This window comes from Erithacus rubecula (assembly GCF_903797595.1).
Source record: "Erithacus rubecula genome assembly, chromosome: 10".
Classification (NCBI taxonomy): Eukaryota; Metazoa; Chordata; class Aves; order Passeriformes; family Muscicapidae; genus Erithacus; species Erithacus rubecula.
Genome location: NC_136662.1, coordinates 6,585,000 through 6,605,018, shown reverse-complemented (window position 1 = coordinate 6,605,018; position 20,019 = coordinate 6,585,000). Strand labels below are relative to the sequence as shown.

At 38.8% G+C, this 20,019-nt stretch overlaps 1 long non-coding RNA gene across 2 annotated transcripts in view; it reads right to left on the bottom strand.

Moving 5' to 3' along the window:
• Positions 1-3,828: 3,828 nt before the first annotated feature.
• LOC306806051 overlaps positions 3,829-20,019 on the bottom strand; it is a 69,005-nt gene continuing 52,814 nt past the window's right edge. For both annotated transcript variants that reach the window (XR_013775376.1, XR_013775377.1), the window contains exon 3: positions 3,829-4,379. This is a non-coding gene — a long non-coding RNA (uncharacterized lncRNA). The remainder of the gene's footprint in view (positions 4,380-20,019) is intronic.

Genomic DNA, 20,019 nt, shown 5'->3' with positions numbered 1-20,019 from the left:
TGTGCCTGCTCCTGGGTACCCACTGCAGTCAGTGAGCAGCTCTGTTGGCCACAGGACAGATCTGCAGGCAGCAGCAGCAGTGGTTTGGCAGGGTGCAGAGTCAGGCTGGTGACCTCCTTATCTGAAATCTGGTGTTGCTTGGGACTACTGTGATACAGATAATCCTTTGACTTAATTTAGAGCTGCTCAACAGGCAAGAATCTGTTTTAGCTCCACGAAAGAGAGAGTTCTTTCATAAAGATGGTATAAGAATAAGAAGTGTGATATTTTTTGACTGCTATTCTGGTTATGCTCACATGCTTGTCCAGCGTGCCTATGGGTCATATAGCTCATGACTAAGTTCCTTTTCTTTCCTACATGATGAATCTGTAACCAGTGAATCTACATGCAGGCAATCCTACATGAGACAGAGCCAGCAGGAGACAAAATGAGGCAAAGAGGATTGCATCTGACAGAGCTGTTTAAATAAATTGTTAATTTTCTTAGAATACCGGGGGACCTGTCTGTAGCACCAAATCTCCATAGCTTGTAATCTTATGAGCCATCTGTCTCCATGTGTACTGGAGAAGGCTGTGGACTTGGGAGGATGATGAAATATTGGGATATAAATATTGAGGGGGTGGGAGATTATTCCAATATCTAATCTAGCATCTCACAAGCTGATGCATTCCCCAGCCTCCTACTGTGCTAAGGGAATACAGGGCACTCAAAATTTTCAAGGTCTGAGCTCTGAAATGCAGATACATTTAGCAAATTTGGTAAATTTTACTGTTAGTTGGATGAATATACCTGAATTTCATTTTGCTTTTAAATAGATAATTATCCACTAAAAAGAAAAATGTTATATTAGCATTATATGTTGTAAACAATAATCCAAAACATAGAAAAAACAGTCCATTCAATTCATATACATTTAAGACCTACTGCAAACCCATGTTTTCATTCAGCTTTGCAAAGGGCAAGGAGTAGGTTAAAACTAACTAGTACTTGTTTATCTTTTTATAGGAGAGATGTGTCTTGGAGGAAAAGAGCTCCTAAATTCTTAGTGGTTTAGGGCATATATTGCATTTACTTTCTGTAATTACTGAACTCAGTATGTAATAGTGTCCTAGTTTAGGGCAACTTTGAGAGGAAACCTCCCAGTGGGGTCCCTTTGAAAGCAAATTCAAGCGGCCCCTCCCTCCACTGGTTTCGAGGGAAGTGGAAAAATTTTGTTTAACAAGCAAAGTGCTCACAAACATGGAAAAATGAATACTATTAATCTCATTGTTCTGAAGAGGTGGCACATTCAGAGCGAGAGTCCTTTTCAGGGAGTCTAGCTCAGCTCAGTGTTTCTCCTGTTCCTCCTGTGCTGGAAATGCTGCGACCTGGGCCCGGTGGGCAGCAGGTGAGCTCCCGGTGCTTTTCTGGGCTTTCAGCCCAGAGCAGGGCTGAACAGCTCCAAGGAAAAGAAAAGCCACAGGCTGGGGAACTTCTCACCTAAAAACTAACTAAAAAGCAAAGCAGAGCTCTCTCTCTGTCCGTGCTGCAGACAGCACAGTCCATGGAAGGACGTGGAGCAGCGAGAATGGGTTGTGCAAACAAGAACCAGCAATAAAGGTGCAGAACTTCATATCCATTGGGGATACAAGCCTCATAAAGTCACCTTAGGACACAGGATCTCTTCTTTTTAGTCTAAATTAAATATTCAAAATGAGGTCAGGTCTGTGGCCATGAAATGAATTTATTTATATATCCCTCTCCTGAATAATGATGTGACTTCTTTGAAAGACTGATAAATATCAACTCACAACCCCTTCAGTGTAATAATTCATGTCCTCTGTGGTTTTAGATCTCAAGGGAGACAATATATTCTTGTGGTAGAAGATAAGAGCTTTAGGAGACCTGTGTTTAAATTCTAGTTTAAGAACTGCTAGGTCTGAAAGAGTAGGAACCAAACTGTATCTTTAGAACTATCCTTCAGTCACCTTTCTTTGGATTTCTCCACTGTAGCAGTATTTATATGCCTACGTAAAGCAATTTAAAAATCTTTGCCTGAACTGTATGCATATTTTTAATTGGAATCTATTATGTATTAATTATAATTTACAAAGAAAGTATCACACACTTCAAGTTCTTTCAGTTATTTTTAGACTCATGCTGTGAAATGCAACTCCTGCATTTTAATAAATATTAAACTGAATGTCTTCTAACTCTGAAAATTATTGACTGTAAAACTCAACACAAAATCACTCTGTTAATTCTCCTTTAGCCACCTAATTAAACAAAGCACCAAGCCTTCCCACAGAAAGTGAAAACAAGAAAGCACATCTTCTACCTTAGCCCAAATCACCATCCAAGTCCTATTTTGCTTCCTTTGCACTTAACTAACATTCCTATTTTTTGATATACAGGAGATTGATACAACTTTTATAAACCAATAATCAACAGGTCTCTAGGTGAAAGAAATGCCACACTGAATAATGTAAAAAGTCTTACAAACCAGACAAGAAATATCAATTTTCCCCTTCTGATTAACCCCAGTGAAAGCACATTGCACGGATGGAATGAGATCATTATAATCTTGATATAAATATATACATATATACACTGGCACTTACAGCATTTTCCAAACTTTTCAAGAGTTCTGTCTCCTGTATGGAAGATTTTTCTTTCTGGAATTCCTAATCATATATTTGAAAAAAAAAAAAAAAAAAAAAAAGATTCCACTGGAGGAAGATGACAGAACAGTAGGTTTCTCAGCTGAACAGCACTAATGAATATTGACAAAGATGAGTGTTTTGTTGTGATCCAAGAATATGTATAAACAAGTTTAGCCAGAAATTAGAGGTAGAATAATCTTTATAAAGGCATGATGGAGTAATGCAGAAATCTGCAATGTAATAAATCGGCCAATAGCTAAAAGAATTTTGCAGTTTTGATAATTTAGAAGTAAGTTCTCTAAGGGACATTAACAATGGATTTCAGACATTTGTTAGAGAATAAATCATGCTCTAATTGCTAAAATGCTTCCAATGAACTAGAAAGCACATGGCAGTGCAGAGCAAACAGTGTTACCAACCTTGTCAGAATCTCCAAAACTGCAGTATCTGCATGTGAAATAACAGCACCCTCATTTAACCCTTTATTTACATGCTCTTTTTGGAAATAAAAAGAACTTGCCTTAATCTGAGATGTGTGTATTTTTAGAGCCATTAAACTATCTTTTTAAAAATGAATGTGCAACTGAGAATACAGATTCCTTCCTTTTTATAAATGCTGAAACATTGTATAATCTCTTTCTCCTAAATAAAACTAACAAATTCAATCCAAATACCCAGTAGACAAAATCTATGTCCCATTATTAAAAAAATATAAATCTGAAAATTATATATTGGCTCTCAATCTTGCTACTTGAGAGCTACAAACACCTCTTGGACATAAATCTTAACTTCATCCTCACTATTTTACTGTAGAGAAAAAATTGCTCTTTGAAGAACCTCAGGGTACAGACAAAAGAAGAGGTGGGAGGAACATATTTATATTCACCTCATCAGGAGATATTCGGGCTAAATAAAATATAATGCATCATTATCCATTTGTTTTTGGCATTTTCAGTAGTTGTCTCAGTAGGAGGTTGTTGGGACTTGATACCAAAAATGGTGTATAACCCTACAAAAATTCCTCCTAGAATCAGGTTAACTCATGAGACAGAGATGCAAATTTCTTTTAATGACTTTGGATATTTTCTAATGGAAAACATAAAGTACATAATATATTATGAGTTGATATATAAAATATCATAGAAGCATTTTTCTTAACAAGGCATAAAATTGTGGATATGTGGTATACCATATATAGAAGATAATGCCTTTTTTTTTTTTTTTAATTTTTATGCAGAATAACCCAAACATCAGAAGATTTATTGGCTTACTTTTCTCTTTACTGTTCTTTGGTTTGGGCAGATCAGTTACTCAGATTATTGGCCTTATTTCTACACTGTGATCGACACAAATGTGACTTTTCAATTCTCTTTATTTTCTTGCCTTGTATTGGACATGCTGTAATGGCTACACATTAGCAAATGCTTCCAGTTCAACTTTTCAGTGAATTAACCTCTTGAGAGCTGAAAACAAGTGCACTCTCAGCCTGAGATTGTTGCTCACCAAGGCCCTGCCCAGGACTGGCAGATAAAAGCAGAACTCAGCCTGCTCAGCCTCAGTGCAGCTGGGGTCAGCCTCACACTCAGCTACCTCAATTCCCATTCTTGTGTTCTCAGGAACAACTTGCATGAGAGCTTCTGGACCAAGAGACCAAGACATCAGTGATTCAAATGGTGGCACAAGAGGGCAAGCAGAATAATCGACATTTGTCTGCCAAGTTCCAGGTGCAGAATTCTGCTGGGATAAGAGTGGAGTGAGTGAAAAATGATATGATGCTTTACCCTTATATTTGTCCATCCAACAATACAAAAGCAATAAATTGCACATATAGGTCTGGCAACTGTCATAGGGAGTGACAATTCTGAGAGCTGCAGGCACCCTATACTTCAGGATTAATACCTATATCTATTTTAAGTTTTGTAGATACTGTGGGGAAAACACATCAAGGATGTCTTAAAAAATTGTTATGACATATAAGATGCTCTTGTAATCATCAACCAAATGATAAAAGGAACAGACTCCTAATCTCTCTTACTATAGAAAGCTTACTATAAAAATCTTAATTTTTTGTTTATAGAAGACTGAAATCAGTGCAAGAAATGACACTTTCTTATGCAACCTCCTGTCTGATTTTTTAAAAAACAAATTATCTCTGCATTGCTCCAAGCTGCCATGTCTGTGTCTCTGTCAGGAGACAGTCCATCTCAAACAACAGATTGTCAATATCTTGACAGCGATATTGGTCCCACTTCAAAACCCTGTAATATCTTCATAACACCACTGAAAAGTGCTGGTTTACAGCAGTTTAAAGAATGTCTCTTGATTTTTTTGGTACAAAGAGGTTGTCTCTGAGTTGTATTTCTTATTTTTTGGTGAAGACTTATGTAAAAGAAAATAGAACCAAAACCTCCCAGGCTGCCCCTTGTTACACCACTTGCCACCACAACAATCAGCCTGACCCTCTTGTCTTTGTAGCTCCTCCTCAGGCAAGGTTTGGCTGCTCTGAGCTTGGCCTCAGCCTTTTCTTCAGCTCAGTGCTCTGGCCTTCCCTACAGACCACAGACCCAACTGCAGGCCCCACTGTAGGGTGAGTGAAGCAGAGTAACACTTGCTATTTAACATTCAATAGCTGAATCTTCCATTTTGGTGTGCTTTTAATTTATAGTCCTGAGCAACAATCAATGTAACCCTCTGCCCAGAGCCTACCTGTGACAGTGGTTTTGCTAATGGGTGATTTTAAAGGTAATGTTCCTATTTCTAGTAAGAGCATAAGAATTTCAGTTTAACTTACTATGCTGTCAATACCTAACAGTGCTCCTTGCCATAGCAATAAATGCTGTGCTGTTGTAATTCTATCCATAAAAATGCTACAGCTCTGAAATACCAGTAGTAGACAATCTGCCATCTTTCTATTGGAAGCATTATTTCTGTGATATACTATAGGATGACATGATAGCAAATGCATGGTTCTAAGAATCCATGAGTACATTAAAATAAATCTTACCTTACATCAATGTGAATACAAAGCTCTTTTAGTGTGCTGCTTTTGGATATTACAAACTAAACTGGATCAGGCTGGATTAGTACTTTCAGAGATTACCAGCAACTATGTTCTTCATGCACTAGTACAAAAGATAACAAGCTATTTGAGCACTTATTCCTTTATGACTATCCCAAAATCACCCCAAGAGAGGGTGTGATGTAACATGCTGTTTAAGAAAGTGCCATCTTTAGGAAGAACATAAAACAAATGCCCAGCTAAGATCGGACTGCAAGTACCATGATGTTGGTAGCTTTCCAGCTGGGATATTGATATTTATAACACAAGAGGTAAACAAAATAAAATGTGAAGGTACAGTATGGCTCTGTTCTGAAACAAAGTTTTTCGCAGCTTTTGTTCTCAGGGTGCAGCAGTGCAGGAGTTAATAACAAGATGCTTTCCTGTCTGTTGATGCCTGCTGAACTGGCTGTGGAAGGGCAGGGCCTTTTCTACAAGGCAACACCCCTGCAAAAACAGTCATCGATTTTTGTCCTATTTTTACTTTCACACTTTTTCTATCCCATCTGAATTCAAAGAAAATCTCTGCAGGTATAAAAAACAAATCTGAGGCACTGTTACAGATATTGAAACTAACTGATTGTAACAAACTGCTTAAAAACATCTTCTACATTTAAATCGAAGGCTTATTTTAATAGAGAGACCTTCCAAACTGTGTCCATAAGGGCTTCAAGACAAGCCTGAGTAACTGTGGGTAATTACAACTATTCTGTAAGAGCAGCTGCCTTGAGATTCCCCTCGTGCTTGGCCAAGGCTTTGGAGAGGAGGAAGAGCCCTTGGCCAGTGAGGCTGGGCAGGCAGAAGGACAGGCTGGGCTCACAGGGTGCTCCTGTGAGCAAGGACAGAATTCAAAATATTAAAAAAGCAAAGACAGCCATCAACCTGCACAATGCCAAAGCTCTGCTTTTTGTTAACGTAACAAAATCAATCACAGTGAAAAAGTTTGAGAAACTTTTATATGCAATGCTCAATAAACCAAAAAAATTTTGGCAGACTCCTGGCAAATAAAAATGTTATTGCTAGGCAGACACGCTAATGATCTAACTGCCAGATTTTTCTGCTCAGTTTTTATCACATTACAGACATATTGTTTGTATATTGTTTCTCTGGCATATCTTTACAAGAGAAAGAAGGTGCTGCCTTTACAGGAGAGGCATCTTTTCATTACTCTGTCTGTGCCCATGGGCAATCACTGCTCACCCTGGGTCATTTGCTCATGATCTTTTATGACAGTCATAGGATTTCTTTCTGGAAAAGAAGCTGTAAAAATCAGAAAGATTTAATCATATCTTAAATTCAAAAGCAGCTGATGGAAACCCCACAGTAGAAAACAGAAACGGGACAAGCCAGATCAGAGCATGGTGGTGAGTACTGTAAAATGTTTTCTTTGTAAATTGACAAAACACGTTTATTAAAAACTAAAAAAGGAAAGGCTCCATATTATTAATTTACTATACTAATTCCAACTGAGCAGTGATTTGTTTGCTCTGCGGCCTCACTGAGAAGTACTCTAGCTCACAAGCCAATACTTGGGATTGTCTTTTGAGCTTGAAATACACTATAGCAAAATACATTTTCCATATTTTTGGCTTTAGGTTGCTTCTTCCTATTGATATGACAACTCTTTAGTCTTCCTTTTGCTTCATTTGAAGGGTTTTTTGACTTCCATTACTAATTTATTTATAAGTTTCAAGATTCATGTTGTAGAGTTTTTAAGAAGTAATCACTGTGGTGATTCAAATATCATCTATGTTAATCCTGACAAACTGCATTCAGATAATATTAATGGGCTGATTTACAAGTAATAAAGCAAAGATGGGACTATTCTTAATTTATCCTGCTGTGTTCAGATATTAGCACACATATGGTAGAGAAGATTACCAGCAGTTCTGAGACCCCCATGATTCTTAAGGCATAACAAAGCAGATTAATGACAGAGTAATAAGGTCAGCTCAGGTATAACACAACCTTTTCTCCAGGATTAGTTAGTTCAAAGCTAAACTTGGCCCAACTTAACAGCAAATTTCCTGTTACTTGTTGATTTGGTTAAATATTTGAGAGCAGAATATTAGTGAATTCTGTGTCTGAAAGAGATGAAGGATCCACAACCCAGGGGATTAAATCTCTCATTTAGTCTCTCACTAGTTAAAGTTCTATACAACCAAAACTAGCACTTGTCTTCACACAACTCGTGAGAAGAAAAGGACTTGCTCTCCAGATTTAAAAGCAGCACTTGTGAAGCATAATGAAACAAATGGGAGAGACAGCACAGACCATACTCCTGGTGAATTTTGGGCCATTTGGGAAGAATTAAACCAATCACATGTGCAGCTGAAAATGATTAGTATAGCTGCTTAAACAGACAAACTGCTTATCGTCATTGTGAGAAAGAAATGAAGACAGTAAACAGTAGGTGAAAAGAATTTAATAGTCTATCTGATAACACAACTCTGTCCCAAATGAATTCACTGTTAAAGAGGACAGTTATTACCTATAAAATTAAAGGCTATAAATAAAATATAAATAGTCCTTGAGAAAAACTAATATATCACCAAGATTTCATATACAATTTCAGGTTGTTTTCTGACAGATTAATAACCTCATAATAAAACCATAAAAACATTTAATTAAATGTAAGGAAAAAGTCATGTACTCCCATATAATGGAAACATCAGCAGTGATAAATGCTGTGCAGCTGTAGTGAGTATTTTGTTATACCTGTGTTTATTGGAAGGCAAAGAAAAGCAGGTGTGGTCCATGGGGTAAGAAAGGGATTTAAGGTGAGTGATCAGGTTTCTAGGTCAGGGATAATTCCTAACATTTAATTTCTTTGTTTATGTTTGGACTGATTTATAAGCCTACATACCAAAAATAAGACTCCCTTCATGGCATTGTGTGGGACTGAATTACCCATACTTCTGAGTTAGAAAGTGCTCTGAAAATTAACATTGTTAGTTCACATGAAATCCATTGTTCTCTGGCTTGCAAACTTCTGTGGCCAGTTTTCTACAGGATCAGGTAAAAGACAACAAAAAATAAGCTCTGAAATTAAAGGGCAGCTCCTTTCTTTTCCTGTTTGCACCTACTTCAGCCTTTACTTCCTCTTTTTCTGGAGACACACACACATAGTTTTCACACCATTTTCTGAGCACAGGATGGAGACAGCTGGCTTGGGGCAGGGCACCCAAGGCCTTTCCACCGAGTGATCCACACTAAAACCCAAACAAGGATGCCCTGATAGCACATGGTCTCTAGGGGTTATTAATCTCAGGAGAAGGGCTGTTGCCTTCTGCATGCTCTGCCAAGCCCTGAGTGATCAGGGATGGCAGCAAACAGAGGCTCTGGCAGGGTGTGCACAGTTGCTCCCCTATGTGCCCATTCCATTAGTGTTTGCTCTTGCCAGGAAAGCAACTTCCCATTATCAGTGCAGGAACTCAGGCACCCTAATGCTAAAGCCAAGTACAGCTGAGATGGACAAGGGGAGAGGGAGTGGAAAGCATTTGGTTAGGAATCCTGCAAGAGCACAGAGTCTTCCTGCAGGACTCTGAGTGAAGGACAGATCCTTGTCATAAACAGAAACTTCTTAAATCAGCTGATCAACACTAAGACAGAAATCAAAATAAATAATAACAGCCACAGATTCTGGAAACTTTTCACCACTCTGTTGTCACACACATATGAAGGAGTCAGAAGGAGATTTACAAAGAACATCATATTGGAGTGACTTCTGCTCCTGCTACTCCAGCTGGGACATCTAAGAATACTTTTCTGTCACCATAACTTCTGCAGCCTCAAGAAAACATTCAAGAAACATTAATGTCTCTAACCAAAGCCTTCAAAATGCAATATTTTTAACACAAAAACCTTTTAGGGAGATTTGTTGCTTTGGTTACTTAGGATATTTGCAATAATCTTTACCACAATTTCATCTTTTGCAATTCGTTCAGATAGATGAATTACTAATTTTTAAAGGCGGAAGATTTAAACATTGCAATGCAGACAACACATCCTCTGCAGACTTCTTAGACCAATTTTCTGTACTTTCTGTCTTAAATCTCCCAGGCCACTTGAACTGTTACCACAATTTACAGTAGCCCAAGATGGTACCTTTGAAGGAGCTTTTGTATTGAGAGAGTGAATGCCTTTATTGCAAGAGAGGTGACAGCACTTCCTGAGCAGTGTCTGTGCAGGGAGCCTCAATGCTCACAGCATGTGAAAACACTCATGTGGAATTGTTCCTGATGGGATTGGTTTTGCTCAAGGCAGGCAAGAGGATGGGAGATGCCTGGAGTTCTGGGCAACATTCAGTTAATCAGACATCTCAACTCAATAGCCAAACAACTTTTATGGATCATACTTTCTTTAAGTCCAAGACAATGACTTTTCTGAGGTCTTAGAGGATTGGTTATCACTAGCTCAGTGCTTACTTATGACTCTAATGTGCCATTATATTTCTGTTTCTTCAGTATAACAGAATAAATAGCATTGATTTTAAATAGGATGAGGGAGGAGTGAAAGGGGGAAAAGAAAGATGCAAACAGAGGACAGAGTTCACAATGTCATCTGCAAAAAATGTTGTCTTAGAATTTAAAATTATTATAAATATTTGTCTTAAGACAAGGTAGAATAAAATTGAAAGATGGTTTGTCTAAAAATTCAGCAGAGGCTCCACCAGTTGATATTTCTCAGATTGTTCAATGAATCTTTCCTTACTCGACCCTTTTCATCCCTGTGCTCCAAACATACCAGTTCTTAAAGCCAAATGTCCAGACACAGCACACTGATGCTCTTTGCCAGAGCTGACTCCACACAACAAAAAGACAATTGAGTTTTCTGAGGGGTGGAACATGGGCAAACTTGAATTAGCACCATATTACAATGTTTAGCATTCTGTCCCAACTCTGCACTGAAACCCTGCCCCAGCATTAAGAAATGTCTTACTGTTAAGGTTATTTCTGTGAACATGGAGCAGCATGGAACATTTTATTGTTTCTCTTATTGGATTAAAGATTTTGCAATGTATTTAAAAGCACTGGAGGGCTTTCTTATGAAAGAAAGCTATAAAAATGTATTTGAAGTTTCTCCTCTATGACAAACAGTTGTATTAAAATAGAAAAACTACAGGGTATGAGGTAGAATTTATTAAGCTTGATTATGTTGGATAATGTTTAGATTAATAACAATTAGGTAGAATAAAAGCATGATATGAATGTGACTAAAAAGAAATACTTAAGCCACGTGTTAGTTATTAATAAGTCAACATAATTTTTGACAGCTATCCAAGTATCTTAAGAACCTTTTCAAAGTCATGGTCCCTCTAGATGCAAAATCTGTATTTATTTTAATATTGCATATCAAAAGGAAGATAAATATGCAAAATTTAAGCACCAAAGTATGTGTATATTCTAATAAAAACAAGTTACCCAATGTGAAAGGTAGTGGAAAGTTTTTTTTATGGTACTTTTGAGAGATTTTTAAAGATTCTTGTGTGCCTAAAGATACAGATGGATTTGTACAGGAATTTTTAAAATGTTCTGAAAGACCTACAGGATTTGTGTAGTTACAAAAAATAATTTCTGAGAGAAGTCCTTGTCCATGATCTATCATGCAACTACTTATTTCATACTTTCTAGTATAATTGAAATGTTAATCTCCAGTCCAGAACTCCCTGGTTTAGGTAGGGCCCAGTATTGCCTCACAAGCTGTTTACAGGCCTAGGGCCATGGCACTAACATAGAAAGGAGTAATAAAACTCACCTGTGTACATTACACGTGGAAAATTTGAAAAATGACAAGCCAAATGTCACTGGTATTTATGGGAAGGTTTGATGAAAGGCAGCAGAGCCCTCAGTATGGACCAAGCTACCAGGGGCCTCGACAGAGGAGGGTGCTTTTAAGGGACCAAATTTAGCTACTAATTTAAAATAAATAACCCAAATGTTAAGTGTGGCATCTGTCCTTTTACAGAGTGTTAAATATTACTTTTTCATTTGTTACATATCCCAGCATGACCAACTGAAATGGTGCTGGTTTTTTTCTGTGTCAAAAGTCTGTTTATTGATTACAGAACAGGAACTTGCACTTGTGCTACACCACCTTAGTGACAAAATCTTCTTTTTAGTAGATGGAAGAAAAATAAGTCGTAGGGGAAAAAAGGAAATTCAGTCTTTGAATGTATTAGTTTCAAATGCAAATTAAAACTAATTTCTCCCTCTACCTTTCTATTGATTTTGTGTAAATTGCTTCAGTACTTCTTATATGAATTTACAAAATTCCTGTTCAAAACAATTGCAAGAAATTTCATTTTAAGAGTACATGTAAACACACACTTTATGCATAAGTTTAAATTCCATGAAGTTCCAAGTATTCATATATACCCAGAATAATGGGCATTCTCTTGCTGCCTTTTCTGATGCAGTAAATTTGTTTCACTTTTCTGCACACACTGAGTCCCTTTTTCTCCCAAGGCTACTGATCTTACTGACAATTGCTGCAAACCATGAACATTTCATTTTATTTTAATCTGATTCAGAGTCTGAGGTACTGGTGGCCCTTCTCTCTGTCCCCCAAAATAGTGCAGTGAAAGGTTACTTCACTCAGGAAAAGGATGGAGCACTGACATGAGAAAGCAATTATGTGGGAAACATCGAATCAAGCATTCCCAGGTGGTATATTTATATTGAGAATAAACTGTAAGGCTGCCAAGTTGGAAGTCTGTGAAACTTCCACCATTGTTAAAGGGCCACTGTCCCTTAGATGGGGGCCCCCAAACTGCAAGGGGATTTTACAAAACTCAAGATGAAATCCAAAATATAAATTAAAACTCAAATCAGTGTTTATTTTCTTTTAATATAAATTTCCATCTCAAGTACTAAGAAGACTAACAGTACCGTTATTCAGGGGTACATAAAATAAAATAAAATAAAATAGAATAGAATAAAATAAAATAAAATAAAATAAAATAAAATAAAATAAAATAAAATAAAATAAAATAAAATAAAATAAAATAAAATAAAATAAAATAAAATAAAATAAAATAAAAGTGAAAATGGGAAGAAGTCAGGCTCAGCATTTTCCAGTGTCCCAGTCTGGGCTTTGTAAAATACAGAAAACAAAGAGGAGAGGGATAGAGTCAAAAGGAAGTGTTTTTAATTTGCTTCCTTTGTAGTAATCTTCATAGATAGGTTAGCATTTTTTATGTAAAGCATCAGTTTGATTGACAGCAGCCCCTTAAAGAAAACAGTTTGCTACATTAAATGTCAATGGAAAGGAATGAGTAACAGCTCAGCAGCAAGAGCAACCAAAGCACAAAACAGCTTGGGGAAGAGCTGCAGACACTCTCAGGACTATTTATTGCACAAGACTTAAGTTTTATGTAAATAAAAGCCCCATTTTAATAAGAACGGAGTTTCTACCTTCATCCTATTTAACATTCGGTACCAAGAGATGCAAAAATGAAAAATAATAAGTGTAGAAATTTTATACCCAGTCACGCTGCATATGGTTCTTCTTTCAGCAAAATTTTTGAAGGCCAGAAATGGATTACATTTGTGATATTTTGGTCTTTGTTTCAGTTATCTAAACTTTTAAGTATTTCTTCCAGGTTTTTGGTCCACTTTCACTCCTCACAGAAATGAGAAGTCTCAAATATTTTGATTTGAATAAATTTGCATGTTTATATATGCATGACAATTTTAAAATTTAGGCTAAATATGCACATTTTCTTGTGCATGTTGTCACAAATTTGAGCAAGAATCAGAGAGAAGAAACACTGTGAACATGAAAATTGGAGAGAAAAAGCTTCTCTAGACACCTTTAAACCTCCTAAATATCTAGGTGAAGCTTCAGGTTAATTCAGTTGAACTCATGCATGCATATTGAGAAAAACACACTGCAAAGCAGAATGGAATGAGTTAGAAATCAAGAATAAATGTGATGAACACAAACAGGAACAATGATAAGACAACAGGGAGCCATAGTGAATGTGTAAATAGGATTTGCATCCTAAAAACAGAAGCTGGTTAACAACAGAGAATGAAATTTGAATAGAAAGAAAATCAGAGTGACATTATCATAATCTTGGGATTTCATTTTTTTTTTTTTTCAAAAGTCCTATTGAGTTGTAGCAAACATGCAGAATTATCTGTTTCTTAGCAAAAAGCATGGCTGGGCATGACTTGACACTGCACTTGCAGGAGTTCTGCAGGCACTGCAGTCACTTCACAGCCATGGCAGCAAAGCCTGCCTGCTCCCTGACAGTGTCTGCCTTCTCCACACACCCCATGGCCAAATGAAACACAGGGAAAAGTCAGGCACCTATTCCACCTGACAGAAAAGTGTGTGAGTCACAAGATGTGAAATGGTCATTAGAGAAAAGGAAGATGATTCTGGTGAATAGCCAGAGCCCAGGACAAGTTGAGTTTTGGACACCAAGGACATTACTCATGTAAAAGCCTGGGCTTGGCTTCCCTCAGGAATGGGCAAAGTTCCCAGTTCCTTCAAACATCTGTTTGATATTACCAGACTCACTGGGGAAAGATTCAAGGAGTGCAGAGCTGGCTCAGAATATCTCAGCCATGGAGGCTCAGTCCAATTTTCTGGCAAAGGGAGTTTAGAATTTTAGGGGGCCAGAGGGGAAGAGGACTTGAAGGGGTCATCTGGATTCAAGACAAAATGAGGAACAGAGCAGTTCTAGGGCAGGAAGGATCTCCAAGGTTAGCCAAAGAGCAGGATGGAGAGAGGAGAGTGAAGTCTCAGGAGGATCTGGAGGCAAGCAGGAAGACATCAGGCTGGTTTGGGTGGAAAATGGAGCACAGTGGATGCAGCCACTGCTCCCTCTCTCCTTCTTCACTACCTGTACTTCTTTTCAGTGTCTGCTTCTAATTTATATGTGAGCAGGAGTGGCCCCTTCCTCCCTCCCATTTCCTGCTGCTCACTCTTAATCCTTCCCAAGCTCCTGAAGAAGGGAGAGGGGTCTGGTGTGGGGGTCCAGTCTAGATTGAGTGCCTGTGGTGGAAGAGAAATATGAATGGGTTGAGGAGGCAAGGGCAGGCATTGAAACAGCTTTTCAGTCATGTGCTGGGAATGGGAGTTCCCAGGGTGGAACCCCAGCCCTTTCCTGTGGGGCAGGTGCTGGGGACACTGCTCAGGGTGGAGAGGCCAATGCTCATTGCCTCTGCTGCAGAGGATGTGGGCAGACATGGCTCCTTCAGAGGCTAAAAGCTAGTGAGGACTGGAGGAATTTCAGTGTTGGGCCAGAAGGAAACCTGATAAAGAAAATGATCCAAATGAAAAAAAAGAAAATATAGGGAATTGTGACAACTAAGGGAGAAAATGCATCAAGATGCTATACTAATTCCTGGAATAGAATGAGGAAATGGACTAAAAAAATTGTGACTTTGTCCATGAATAGGAAAATGCTTTCTGAACTATACAGTGTGAATTAATAATTTCCGGATCCAAAAGATAATATCATAAGCTCATATAATATCCTGAGTTAGAAGGGACCCAAAAAGATCATCTAAGTCTAACTCCAGGTCCTTCACAGGGCCACCTCGAGGTGAGGGTGTCCCAGCTCAGAGCAGAGGGACAGTCCCTCCCCTGCCAGCAGTGATGCTGTGCCTGGTGCCCCGGGACAGGGCTGTCCCTCCGGGCTGCCGGGGCGCTGCTGGCTCGAGTCCAGCTTGTCACTGACCAGGACCCCCAGGGCCCTTCCCCCAGTGCTGCTCTCCAGTGTCATTCCTCTGTCTGCAGCTCCATGCAGGGCCCCTTGGTCCCACATGCAGAGTGATTCTATGAACGGCCATTTCTTCAGAGGTTCCAAACCTTGGTGATGCCCAGACAAAGCACTGTACTAGGGAATGAACTGCAGGGGCCTGGCAGTGTACCTGAAATTACTTTTACTTACATAAATAGCTATTTTGGAAAAGTTTCCTAGATATTTTTCAGTTCAGCATCCCATCCTTTGAGACACAAAATATTACAGTAGTTAGCTGATTTGGATACCCTTGCAGACCACAGTATATAAAAATTAATAACTGGCTGATTTGTCTAAGCTGGCAACAACAACAAAACTTGTGGTCCAGGGACAGCATCCAAAACATTAACACAAATTGATTGCCCACAGCCAGGCCTGTTTGGGTTTCATCAGCATTCAAATTCACTGCCACAGCCCAAAAAGACAAACCAACCACTAACACCTGAACGAGGGAAGAACTGAAATAAGCTCCACACTGCTTTCTTTCTCCTTCTGCAGGGTGAGCTCACAAGTTACCTTAAATGACACGCCCAGCATGTGGTGTGTGGCACTCAGAGGCTGCCCAGGCTGGCCCTTTGGAGCTTCCCAAGTGTGTGCTGGCCAGGCAGGTGCTGCCCACAGCCTGGGCAGCAGGGCACAGCTGCTGCAGCAGCTGGCAGCAGGCAGAGCAGCAGCAGCACCATCCCACAGCTCACCAGGACTGCACTGCACTCGATGGTGCTTGTACAGGGAAGGGCTGGGTGGCCTTTGCAGTGCAGCCCAATGATAATATTGCAGGGACTGAAGAGGAGGAGAATTGTGGTAGCACAGAGCAAATAAAATATGCAAAATATCTGCATCTGGTTGAAAGAAAATGCAGCAGCAGAGGCTGTTATCAGTATAATTTTCCCAAACAAACCATAGAGCCACACTCAGATTTCAGACCTGAGATCTGGGTCTTCTCTAACTGAAACAAATGGGTGTTTGCCAACTACTTCAAAGGAAGTATTTAAAAATGAGACTGTTAAACAGCTAAGGGAGCTGATGCAATCATATTTTAACCCAATTATCCTTTCCAATATGTATTTGTCAGCATTTAATCCCATCTGCCATTGTGCTGCCCAAGTGCCTAAATTGTATTGGTCCCTCAAGGGTTCTCTAGTCTTGGCTAACCTAACGATTTCTGTGCCATATGCAAATTCTAATTTGCAAATGTTCTCCCTCATTTCCAGACACTATTAAACAACTGGTCTTATTATGGGTGTTCCTCAGTTAATTCTTTGCCATTTTGGAATTTTACCAATTTTCTGGTTTATTTTCTACCACCCATCTCTAATCGATGCCAATGATTTACCTCTAAGCTCTTGAATACATAGATACTCTACTACCCCTTCTGAGAGACTTTGAAAAAAACACTTGAAAAGTAAAAATTACCTAAACCAAACAGTTCCTTTAGTCATTTTTCTGCTGACAATACAAAAAGATGCTAGTAAATTTAAGAGTGTTTTTTTCTTTTCAATAAAATATTTTTTTATATTGCTTTATATGCTGTTTTGATTTCTGGAGATAATTCATTATTGTGTCTTGCTACTATTTTCATACATTTATCTGGAACTTCAATGAAGTCCCCTAGTTCCAAATTCTAAGCATATTTTTCATTCTTTTTCAGTAAATAAGTCCAATATCTGCTATCCAAGCTAGTAAATATTCAGGTAATGGTATATCTTCTGATAGGAAATAATCCGTGCCTTAACCAAAGTTATTTAATTAAAATGTAAATAAAACCATAGTATGGCAGAAAGTCAGCTAAAGTAGTTACAACAGCGTAAAAACTTATAAGATTTAATACTAAACAATATTTCTGTTTTTATGATTGAAGACTAAAGGTCCATGATCTATTTTTTTCTGTAATTCTGATTCAGCAAGGCATTTTAAAGTGGCTTATTCTAATTTTCACTACATACTTTTTAATAACACTTGCAGGAGAAAAGAATCTTAGTGAACACAAAAATAGTTCCAATTGGATTATGCATATGCTTGAGTCCTATGTTGAGTTGAAGCTTGGGAGGAAAAATTGTATAAATTTCACTTGCATGAAAAGTCTATTGATATAATCCAGAGTAGGAAACAGTTTTCATTTGCATCAAGCAAGTTTCTTGCAGAACAGTAACTGAAGTGGTTGTTTCAGCTGATGGATATAGGTAGCCAAATTTGTTTGAACATTTAGGACCTGTGTTTCAGTGACAGGCTCATGCTAAGGGCAGAAATTAACATTTGGAGCCACAGGAATGGCTCATTACTAAAATGTCTGCAGCACTGACCAAGAGAGATAATGTTCTAGTCAGGATAATAATTATCCTTTAACTGACTTGCAAATGTAAAAACCAGGACTTGCAAAATCCAGACATCAACAAATTGAAAGAAACAGGCATACTTTTTCAACCACTTAAATTCCTGCCCCTAGAGGACTACAGCAATGCTCAAGGGGGATGACTGCACATTGCAGTGCAGTCAACCCCAGCACATCTACTGAATGGACACTGTACCTGGGCCTGCTGCATCTTTAGTGCTGAGAGCCAGCCAAGTTTACTGTATCCACACACGAAAAAAAAGTTCCAGATTCCATCAAGAAGCTCAAATGTGAGTTAAAAGCAACGAAGTGACTGTGGTGTAATCCTTACTGCTTATATATGCCAGAATAATATCAACAATCTTTTTCCAGTACAACCGCCAGCGAGCAAGGAATAGTACTAGACTAAACACAGAATGTAAAAGAGCAAAGAGAATTGGGGTCTGTGCTTACAGAAATGTGAAACCCCAATGAATGGAGCAGAATGAATTGCAGACCATTCAGGGCAGCATTATAGGTTTCCCACGTGGGCACTAACAGCTGAGTTCCACGAGGTTTTGGCAACAGTACAATTTGCAACAACAACAAAAAGAGTTTGCTGAATTATTTAAGCATGAAATCAACATACCTCAGACAAAAATAGCCTATGTATGTTAAGCAAAATAACTGAAAAATAAAGCATTGAATCTGAGGGGGAATGCAGTGACTTAAATGCAGCCCACTTGGTACATTCTTGTTTCTCTGGAAATGCAGCCTGACTGTAGGGCAGGCTACCCAAGGCAGAGTACTGCTGAAGAGCTTTCCCTGCAGTGTGCTCGCTGGGGTGGGCTGGCAGAGAGAGGAGCTGTGCACCTCCTTCTCCTCCCTTCCCTTTGCTCTGTTTAGCTTTCATAAATTCATTGTGGTGTGATCCCTACCATTCCTGGTTTTATTTGCTTGTTCCATGTTGTTGTTGTTCACAGAACACGGGTTCCTGTAGTTTTTTGGGTAAAAGATAGCTTTGCAGGAAACATTTCTTTTCCCTTTCTCCCTCCACTAATTTTCTTCAAAGGTGAAGAGAACAATCACCTTTTACTGGGAACTCAGATTTCTTTTTGTTTTAGGCTCCCCCACTTTTTCTGCTCAGTGATCTCATGGCATAACACATTTTTTTACATCTTCTGTTTCATATGGCATGGCCCTGCATACAGCTCACACAGGGAAGTCCTGGGAGAAATGGGGGCTGAGAACAGAGGCTCTCATGTATTCACAGATCTTTCAGGATGCTTGCATTGCAAGCATCACACACTTTCAACGACACACAAACACTGCCCAGACCTTCAAACAACAGACAGGCAGAATAACTGAAATACCAAACATACACAGCCATAGTGCAGGAAAACATGCAGCAGGTTTAGATATTTTTTAAAAGTAAAACCAATTCAATTTTAGAGGAATTATCTTAGATGAACATTCCCGGGAGGAGCAGAATCAGCCAGGAACCTTTCAGACCTCTCTCATTTTGGTAGGAAGAAAGGCTCCTGGCTAATTCTGATTCCTTTTGGCAGGAAGTTTTTCAGCCAGGGAGCATTTACCACATCTCAAAGGCAAGGTAAGCTGGAAGCAGGAGTGTGGCTTTGCCTCTGCCCCAGCTGGGGCAGTGCTGTCCCTCTGATACTGCAGCTGGGAGGGGAGGAATCCCGAGGCTGCCCGGGGCTCCCTTCCTACTCCTCCCTCCTCAGAAAAGAAGATGAACACCAATTGTTGGTGTGATCCATGAGACCCTTGAGAGGAGGGGACAGTGAAGAAATTCTGCTAATGCCAGTTCTCAAATACACCCATCTTTTGGAGGTGGAAGGAACCTTCTCCAGAGATGGATGGTGTTTGCTGCCAAGCCCTGCTGGAGAGGAATTCTGCTGTGGTGGACAGTGAATTGGTTGTCAGACATTGTGAAAGCTCACAGCTCATGCTTCATTAGAAGCTGGCATTAATTGCTTTCTGTAGAGCACACAAAAATTAAGCTCTCTTATCAACATAGTGACTAAGAAATAATAACAGCAAAGTGTGAATCAGAGAACAAGATGCAGTAAAACTATCCACTAAAGGCTTCTAAAGGCAGGGGATTATCATAAAAGATCAAACCATCATTTAATTACTTTAGTAATGAAATGAATGAATTTAGAAATGAATGAATAAAGCAATTTCTTACCCAGAAGGGTTGCTGCTATAGAAACAAATATTGCATTGAAATATG